Below are 10374 nucleotides of genomic sequence, written 5' to 3'. Positions count from 1 at the left end.
AAAAATTTTCAGGGAGGTTTTGCCAAAACGCGTCCGAATCCAAAACACGGCCGCGGAACCGAATCCAAAACCAAAACACAAAACCCGAAAAATTTCCGGTGCACAGCTCTAATATATATATATATATATATATATATATATACACATATATACACACACACACTTGCTGTAACTAAAATACAGAAAAACATATTGCAATTATAATGAAGGTCAACACCACAACTAATGTTGAACAATATGTTTGATAATAAACAATATAAATTCTCCATGAAACATAATTAATGTAGGAAAATTAGTTTGAAAATACATTTAAATGTCAAAAAGCGTACCAAATGCTAAAAATAGCGTCTAAACCGTGGAAGCAGGAGTTTGCTGCAAACATACATAAAGATAACTTACCTAGCACACCTCTCCAACCCCAAATTTACTTCTCTCTTCTATCTCTCTCTGTCTCCGTCTGTCTGGCTCTTCTCTCCTGTATACATCCACAAAAACAGGCCACATGGGGGCCGATTAAATAGTGTATGCAATTAAAGTACGTCAAACAATTGTGTATGCATCACCTGTGCAATTTCCCGCAAAAAAAAACATACACAGGTATAAATACACAACATACATTCAGACGCACATGCCATCACCAACATGGATTCTGATCCAGAATGCAGCAGAATGAATGCAGAGATGCACCAATTGCAGAGGAAGATGAAAGAGATTGCAGCCAGTAGGAGATGGCTGAAACAGCAACGTCTCCAAAAAAGAGCTGCCAGTGCAGAGGATGAAGGAGCAGGAGCCAGTACTCAACCACCCCCTTCTACTGGGCCACAAACAGAAGAAGAGTCTGGTGTGAGGGCCCTGCCTAAGGAAACTGTGGCCCAAAGTAAGGGAGATTCTGTGAATGAATACCCAAACCCAGCAAAGCACACCACTACCTGAAGAGGAAGGTGGGGAGAATTGGCAGACTGATGCATCACAGGCAACAGCCAAAAAGAGAAATAGGCAGCCCCCATTTACAAGGAGGGAGTTGGGTATTTTGGTTCCAGAAGCCATGGATAAAATCCATTTTGGTAACAAAAACATGGGTGCTGCGGAAAAAGACCACATCTGGAGCGAAATTACAGACCGGATAAATGCAGTTGGCCCAATTCTCCGCACACCATTGGAAGTCCGAAGATGGTAAATACATACTGAGCCACAATGATAATCACTATAGTATGCATTAAATACGATTTTAGCTTTTAAAAACAAGTGTGGTTGCCTATAGCAACCACAACCATGACATGTTGCCCAAAACTATGCTTCACATTAACTTACTATGCATTTCTTTTCCTTTACCCAAATCCAAAACACTTATGTAGTTGGGCAGACTTCAAGTCCCGCCTGAAGCAGAAAAGGGCTGCAAACTGGAATGCTTCAAGGGCAACATGGGGAGGCCCTGCCCCTGAGACCGTGGAGTATACAGATCTAAAGGAGCGAGCGATGGTCTGTGTGGGTCCTATGAGGAGGTGGCAGGTGTGTCAGAAAATGACACCAACACATCTGACATGCTATGGCCACATGACTTGGCAGGTAAGTTTCAAAACATATATTGTCAAGTGTTTTCTGTATGATTGTCTTAATTGAGACTATTTTTTAAAATACTTTTTTTTTCTTCAAAACACAGCACAGGAGGGGCATCTCAGAGAGTCACAGGAGGGGCATCTCACTGAGGCTGAGGCTGGGGGAGGTAGTGACACCTCCAGTGTGGGGCAGGAAATACCACCAGCCCAGCCCCACACTGGCACCCCCACCCAACCCTCTCTCCCAGTGATTCTTGGTGAAATCGCCAGTCATGGAGTTATAAACACCCAATTCTATGATGTGATGACCCGGGAGGTACCTGAGATGTCCTTACGGCTCACTGACCTGACCACCTGTGTTCACCAAGGTATGGCCGACCTCACCTCCTCGGTCCAACAATTGAACAACACAATTGGACAATTAAATACCACAAATGGCCAAGGAATACAGACCATCATTGGCCTCCTCGCCCACAGTGTGCAACACCTGGCCCATCCCCTACCCCTGCCCAGGAACCAGGTCCCACTGGGCAGGGCCTTGCAGGTTATTTCGCAGACCGAGCAGAGAACAACATCCACTTCAGGCAGGCCGTAAAAAAAAAAAAATGTATCTCCAGATGCGGTCACATTTACCAGCACCCATGTTGAATCAGTTCCAAAATAGATTTTCAATGTTTTGTGGGACTAGAATGCCAAACTCCATCATGCTGAATGTGGTTTGCTGGCTTATCTTTTTGGTATTAGCCTGTGATGCATTAGCCTGTGAACTTGTCCCATTTTCCTCTTCATATTGGGGTCTGAATAGTTTGGTTTGGGTATTGTGGCCAGAATCTTCCTCAATTTGACCCACATGTTCCTCAGGCAGGGTCATGATACCAGTCTCTTTTTGTGTTTGATGGGCAGTAGATGATGGGGGGGGGGGGGGGGGGGGGCTTGAGTAATGGGTGCTGTCTTCCTATTTTTGTACTGACAGGTGTTTGTTGCTGTGCCATGTTTGTTGATTTTGTTTGAAATAAATCATTTGTACAAATAGTAAAATTAGTTTTACAAAATATACTTTGTTTTGAAATGGTGTATTTATTATTGTGGGTGTGTGTAAAAAGATAATTTTTAGCTTATTGTTGTTTTTTTTTATGGGTGGTAAAATGAATTAAAATCAGGGTATCTTGCTTATATCAAAATAATGATCAAACAAAAACATGTATGTTGCTCCTTACACAATATAAGTTGTTTGGTTACTATGGGCAACATGCCATATTAAATATAACTGACAAGTTACCTAATTCATCCATAGCAATGTATTAGGAAAAGTAGCAGGTAATAATAGTATAGGTTAGGCTGAATGATGTTGGTAACGTTATTATAGGAAACACAAAACTAATGTCGGAATCTTGAAAACATGACATGTGTGTTGCATTTTAAGGTAATTAATTGTGTTTTAACACTTACAAAATACACATAATTTCTACACAAAGCAGACATGCGGGACATGGGGAATACACATGTATTTGCTAATAATACACATGTCAGTGTAACCTAATTAACTAACATTTAACATAAAAACATTTTCTGGGAGTGTAAATGTACATACCATCTGTGAGAGTGCTACAGCTACAATTGCAGTGTTGAAGCATTAGCATGTCAATCAGCTGAGTTCTATTGCCAATGATTAGCTAGCTACGCCCTGTCAGGCACCTTTAGCAAGTGTTCGCTAGCTGTGCGCAGCCCTAAACCTACTCCTGTGCTGTGAACACCTATGCCCTCATTCCGAGTTGATCGGTCGCAAGGCGAATTTAGCAGAGTTACACACGCTTAGTCTACGCCTACTGGGAGTGTATCTTAGCATCTTAAAAGTGCGAACGAAGTTTACGCAATATTGCGAACAAAAAAAACTTAGCAGTTTTAGAGTAGCTCCAGACAAAGGGGTACAGTTACTAAGCAGTGATAAGAGCAGAGAAGTGAGCCAGTGGAGAAGTTGCCCATGGCAACCAATCAGCACTGAAGTAACATCTATAATTTGCATACTATACAATGATACAGAGCTGCTGATTGGTTGATGGGGAAATATCTCCACTGGTTCACTTCTCCGCTCTTATCACTGCTTAGTAAATGTACCCCTTACTCTGCCTGTGCGATCAGTTCAGTGCTTGTCGTTCCTGGTTTGACGTCACAAACACTCCCAGCGTTCGCCCAGACACTCCCCCGTTTCTCCGGCCACTCCTGCGTTTTTTCCGGAAACGGTAGCGTTTTCAGCCACACGCCCATAAAACGCCGTGTTTCCGCCCAGTAACACCCATTTCCTGTCAATCACACTACGTTCGCCGGTGCGAACAAAAAGCCATGAGTAAAAATCCTTTCTTCATAGCAGAATTACTTAGCGCAGTCGCAGTGCGAACATTGCGCATGCGCTCTAAGCTGATTTTCACTGCGATGCGAAAAAAAAGAACGAGCGAACGACTCGGAATGAGGGCCCTAGTGTGTACCGGCAACGAGCAGCTTTGCAGTGGTGCGAAACCTGCTAACCTTAGCACACTCCCCCACAAGACACCCACCTTCACACCCCTTTTCACTAGCTAGCGAAGCCATTCCCCAGTACCGCCTTCAACATGTCTCTTTGTTGTTGCGTGGCTGTGAACACAAAAAGCGTTTGTATTTCTGCACATTCGTCGTACATTTGACTTTGCACATGCGCATACAGTGCTTTGCACATGCGCATTTGGCTAAACTCCGCTACTTGCGATGCGAAGATTTGGTGCGATCAACTTGGAATGACCCCCATGGTTTTGCCCAACTGCTAGCAAATGTGCTGCTGCGATCAACTCGGAATTACCCTCATAGGGGGTCATTCCGAGTTGGGGGTCATTCCGAGTTGATCGCTCGCTAGCAGTTTTTAGCAGCCGTGCAAACGCTAATACGCCGCCCTCTGGGAGTGTATCTTAGCTTAGCATAAGTGCGAACGAAAGGCTTGCAGAGCGGCTACAAAAAAAATTGTGCAGTTTCAGAGTAGCTCCAGACCTACGCTGCGCTTGCGATCAGTTCAGACTGTTCAGTTCCGGATTTGACGTCACATACACGCCCTGCGTTCGCCCAGCCACGCCTGCATTTTTCCTGGCATGCCTGCGTTTTTTCGAACACTCCCTGAAAACGGTCAGTTGACACCCAGAAACGCCCTCTTCCTGTCAATCACTCTGCGGCCAGCAGTGCGACAGAAATGCTTCGCTAGACCTTGTGTAAAACTACATCGGCTGTTGTGAAAGTACGTCGCGTGTGCGCACTGCGCCGCATACGCATGTGCAGAACTGCCGTTTTTTTGCCATAATCGCTGCGCAGCGAAAAACTCGGAATGACCCCCATTGTGCCTTAAATAATGTTTTATATGCATTAATATTTACATGGACTTTTATTTTCTTTACTTCTATTTTTTTTTAAATAAAGTAGATTTTTTAAAGTCTTATTATATTAGCCACTTATGTTCACCTTGTCTCTCTGGCAGTCTTTGTCATATCGTTGATTACCTCCTAATAATAAAGTATGGGTACTCCCAAGTTCTTGGCAACAGTAAAACGGTCTCTATGACATGGGAAAATTGCACAATGATGTAATATTATGTTTTAGGCTTTGATTGTGAAATTCTATAGTCTTACTACTGTACTTTCATTATTTTATTTCCTTATTTTGTAAACTGGTTTTTCAGGCAGATTAAATTGATATATCATTAAAGTTACAGCATAAACAGTATCTAATTATACTTAAAATATCAATAAGAAACACACACATCGGGGCAGATTGGGATGGAAAACCAGCTAGGGAAAAATTATGGAAGCAGCGCTAATGGGGGTGCGGTCTGATGAGGGGGTGGGGTCAGGGCCGGTGCAAGGTTTCTGAGCACCCTAGGCAAACCATCTGCTTACTGCCACCCCCCACCCCCTCCTTCTCCGCCCCCCCTCTCTTCCCCACACACACCCCAATACCAACTGTCCAGTCCCCCAGATGTAAAGTTGGCTTCCTACAAGTTTCACAGCCATTGTCATCCTCCTCGGATAGGGAGAGGAGAGTGGGTCTGCCCCATCAGGGGCCGCTGCTTAAAGCTGCCTAAGGAAAGCGCCGGATCTGTGTACAGTATATATACTTAGCGTAATAAACGCAGTAGACAGATTACAAGGTAACCTGAGGATAGTGGTAAAGCACTGAAACGTTGTTGTAATCTGTCTACTGTGTTTATTACGCCGAGTACCAAACCTTTGACGTATATGGAATTGTGCAGCATCAGCGGCTATTCTTTCTATTATTGGAGTGCAGGACCTTTGGAACTATATATATATATATATTTTTTTTATATATATAATATATATAATAGCTTCCGGAAAGAAACAGCGGCACTCGAGGATTTTGTAAATGGTAAAGAGTGTATTCAAAATCGTTTACATGAAGCGAACCCCCCCCCCCCCCCCGAACTTCACATGGTAAATACGGGTCAGAGGCAGCCTCGGTTCTTCCCGCCTAACACGCAAAACCCGAACGGGGGAAAACGTCATCATCCGTCGGATTCTCGTGAGATTCGGATTCATGGCTTCATGTAAACGATTTTGAATACACTCTTTACCATTTACAAAATCCTCGAGTGCCGCTGTTTCTTTCCGGAAGCTTGCATCATCACCACAGAAGGCACCGAGGTTTGAGACGCCTGACAGGAGAGTGCCAGTCCCATTTGGGAAGTAATATATATATAATATATACATATACACACTATTGAAGAAAGGAACAGCTGCACTGAGTCTTTATGAGGAGTCACATGTATAAAAAAAAAATCAAATAGCCACCTGCGAGTCGGCGCAGGTCTCACTGGAGGCAAGCGGGTCACAGTGTGCGGCAGGTTACACGCTGACAGCGACGGCAGTGGCACAGGATACCCCACCCAGGTGCAGCTGACGGCTAGCTGTCAGCTGCAGTCATCGTGAACAGCGGCAGTGGGGGAGAGGCAGCGGGTAAGGTGCGGGAGCCCAATTGGCGCGTGCGGGGGGGGGGGACTGTTGACAAGATGCAGGAGGAGGGGAAGGCAGTGGGTAACATGCGGGAGCCCAATTGCGCGGGGGGGGGGGGCTGGTCAAAAGATGCCGGAGGGGGGGTACTCGGGGAGGCAGCAGGTAACATTCGGGAGCAGGGGCATAATTGCGCGCGCAGCGGGGGGGTCCGGGGGAAGCGAGCGGGTAACAAGATGCGCCACCTGAGCAGGTGACTGATTCAGGAGCCCAATCTCAGGGGGGATGGAGTGCCGGAGCGGGCATCATGTGGGAGCCAATCGCGGTGGGAGCTGCAGTGTCAGCTTGTAATTTGTGGGACTTGGGAGCACATGCGAACTGCGGCAGCAGCCTGAATATAGCTGTGCCGGGTGTTGCTATCGCGGAGGTGTGGTGCGGCAGATTGCAGGAACAAGACTCACAGTAACTGACGTTCAACAAAGACAGACTTGCTGGGAGCGCCCACAACATCCTTCGCTGCTTCTCGTTTCTAAAAGAATAGGAGGCAGTGGCAAACGCAGGAATTTGTAAGGGGGGTTTCCAAATAATCGGGGCAGCCAGATGCCGGGCAGAAAAGTGTGTGTGTGAGGGGGGGGGGGGGGCAGAGAGAGGGGGGCAGTCAGAATATGGGAAGAGAGATGGGGGTGGACGGTAGTACAGTGTCCGCACAGACTTAACCATTTATGCTATCCTTTCCCAATTGTCAATATAGAATGTTATTATTATTATCACAAGGGAGGTGCACCCAGGAATAGAATGTTTATATATGTAAACAGAAAGAGGGCAAGTATTCCTTAACGCGGCACTCACGGATCACTTGTATTCTTCTATACAACTATAAGTCACTCCTAGTAGGAGTGACCACTGATTTTTAAAATATAACTTTTATTATATATATTTAAGACGGCAAAATATACACAAAACATAAAACAGTGACAAATGTGCAAATTAAATTAAATTGATAAAGAAAAGATGTTACAAATTAATTTCACTGTTAAGGGCCCTACACACTTTGCAATATGCCTCCAAGCTGCCCGACTGCGGATACGGCCGACGGGCAACCCGGTGGTGGTGGGGGGATAGTGACGGGGGAGTGAAGTTTCTTCACTTCCCCGTCACCCAGCTCCATAGCAGTGCAGGCAAATATGGACGATCTTTTACACCGCACAGCAACACGGGTTATGCACGTTCATGTGTAATAACCCGTGTTATATGCTGATAGTGTAAAAAGGGTATTTTTTTACTCTAGAGGGAATAAATCATGAACTACCCTCTAAAGTTAAAACTGTGTACTATTATGTTTCTCTAAGTTTATCCATATGTTGCAAACTGCTAGTTAAATTGAGTCATGAGCCACACTCCACAGTTCTAGTTACTTGTTACTGTAACAGAAAGAGGGGGACACAAATACTGGGTAGAAGGGTGGAGGTGGGGACAGATGCTAGGCAGAGAGAAGGGGCAGACAGATTCTGGCCAGAGAGAGGTGGTGGACAGATGGTGGCCAGACAGGGGGACACAGATGGTGGGCAGAGAGGGGAGACAGATGCTGGGCAGAGAGGGGAGACAGATGCTGGGCAGAGAGGGGGAGGCAGCTGGTGAGCAGAGAAGGGTGACACGCACATGGTGGGCAAAGAGGGGGAGACAGATGCTGGGCAGAGGGGGGAGACAGATAGTGGGCAGAGAGTAGGGGGAGATGATGGTGGGTAGAGAGTGGGGACAGATGCTGGACAGAGAAAGGGGAGAGACAGATGGTGGGCAGAGAGTATGGGGAGACAGATGGTGGGCAGAGAGTATGGGGAGACAGATGGTGGGCAGAGAGTATGGGGAGACAGATGGTGGGCAGAGAGTATGGGGAGACAGATGGTGGGCAGAGAGTATGGGGAGACAGATGGTGGGCAGAGAGAGGGGGGAGACAGATGGTGGGGAGAGAGTGGGAACAGATGCTGGGCAGAGAAGGGGTGGCAGATGGTGGTCAGAGAGAGGGCGGGATAGATGGTGGGCAGAGAGAGGGCGGGACAGATGGTGGGCAGAGAGAGGGGGGAGATAGGTGGTGGGCAGAGAGTGGCTGGCAGATGGTGGGCAGAGAAGAGTGGCAGATGGTGGGCAGAGAGGGGGACACAGATGGTGGGCAAAGAGGGGGGGACAGATGGTGGGCAGAGAGGGGGGACAGATGCTGGGCAGAGAGAGGGGGAGGCAGCTGGTGGGCAGAGAAGGGGGGAACACACATGGTGGGCAGAGAGAGGGGTGGCAGATGCTGGGCAAAGAGAGGGGGAGGCAGCTGGTGGGCAGAGAAGGGGGACACACACATGGTGGGCAGAGAGAGGGGTGGCAGATGGTGAGCAGAAAGGGGGACACAGATGGTGGGCAGAGTGGGGGGGAGATAGATGGTGGGCAGAGAGGGGGGACAGATGCTGGGCAAAGAGGGGGAGGCAGCTGGTGGGCAGAGAAGGGGGGGAACACACATGGTGGGCAGAGAGGGGGGACAGATGCTGGGCAAAGAGAGGGGGAGGCAGCTGGTGGGCAGAGAAGGGGGGGACACACATGGTGGGCAGAGAGAGGGGTGGCAGATGGTGAGCAGACAGGGGGACACAGATGGTGGGCAGAGGATATAGAGAGACAGACAGAAGCAGTGAAAAGAGTGTTGCAGCTATAGGCAGGAGCTATGGGAATAAGAGCATTAACCGTGGGGACAGAGGAGGCAGGCTGATTACTCACAGATGGGGACCATGCCGAGAGATCCTCGATGTTCCAGGGGTAAGGAAAGCAGGTCACGTGTCAGTCTTGTCCATTCAGAGGCTCTTCTAATCAGCATGTGCCGAGCTCTTCCAATCAGAGCTCAGCACATGCTCTTATGATCCCTGTGCAGACTCATAGATAGGAAGAGACTCGTCACCAGTGAGTGAGAGATATGCATTTGCAGGGATTTCCCTGCTGCTGCCGCTGCTGCTGCCTTAGAATGAATTGTAGCAGAGGGCTCCGGAATGCACCTGATTTCCCCTCTCCCACAGGTCATAAACTAGACGCTACCAGGTCATTGTGAGAAATAAAAGACAGCTTTCTTTTTTTTAAAAATAAGACCCTAAAAAACTACATGAAGACAGCCCATTGGGTGTTTGCCTGTATTGCTGTGTCAGGTTCCGGCACTGGTCCCGGCGTGCACTGGCCCTCCCTCTGGCCCTGTTTGGTCACTCCATGCTCCTCACCTCAAATCCGATAGTGTCTAGTTTACCTCCCCATGCTGAGAACTCGGCTTCCTGAGAGGAGCTGCGCGGTGCGCTCCTGCTTCAGCGTCCTTTACATGCAGCCAGCTGCCAGCCTTCCACTGTCACTGTACATGTAAGGAGGAGGCAGCTGCTGCAGACGGGCCATAACGCAGCTGGAGCTACGGACTGTGTTTAAAAAAAATAAAAATCGGTCATTCGTTGTTTCATTCACTGTGCAGTGCAGTGCAGTGCCGCCCTCCAGTGGTCTCCGCCCATAGGCAGCTGCCTAAAGCTGCCTAGTGGTAGCGCCGGCCCTGGGTGGGGTCTATTGACGAGTTTGATCCCTCCTCATAGGGCCTTCGTCTTTTGCTGCAGTTGTGTCTGAGACATAGGGCGTTGTTGTACTGCAGAGATGAAATAATAGAATGTATGGGGACAATGCAGTGTACTGAGGAGGTCATTCCGAGTTGATCGCTAGCTGAAAATGTTCGCTGCGCAGCGATAAAGCAAAAAAACGGCACTTCTGCGCATGCGTATGCAGCGCAATGCGCACGCGCAACGTACTTCACAACGGCCGATGCAGTTTCACACAAGGTC

Source organism: Pseudophryne corroboree, chromosome 4, assembly GCF_028390025.1.
Source record: "Pseudophryne corroboree isolate aPseCor3 chromosome 4, aPseCor3.hap2, whole genome shotgun sequence".
Lineage (NCBI taxonomy): Eukaryota > Metazoa > Chordata > Amphibia > Anura > Myobatrachidae > Pseudophryne > Pseudophryne corroboree.
The sequence above is the reverse complement of the archived record's forward strand: the minus strand, read 5'-3'. Positions refer to the sequence as shown.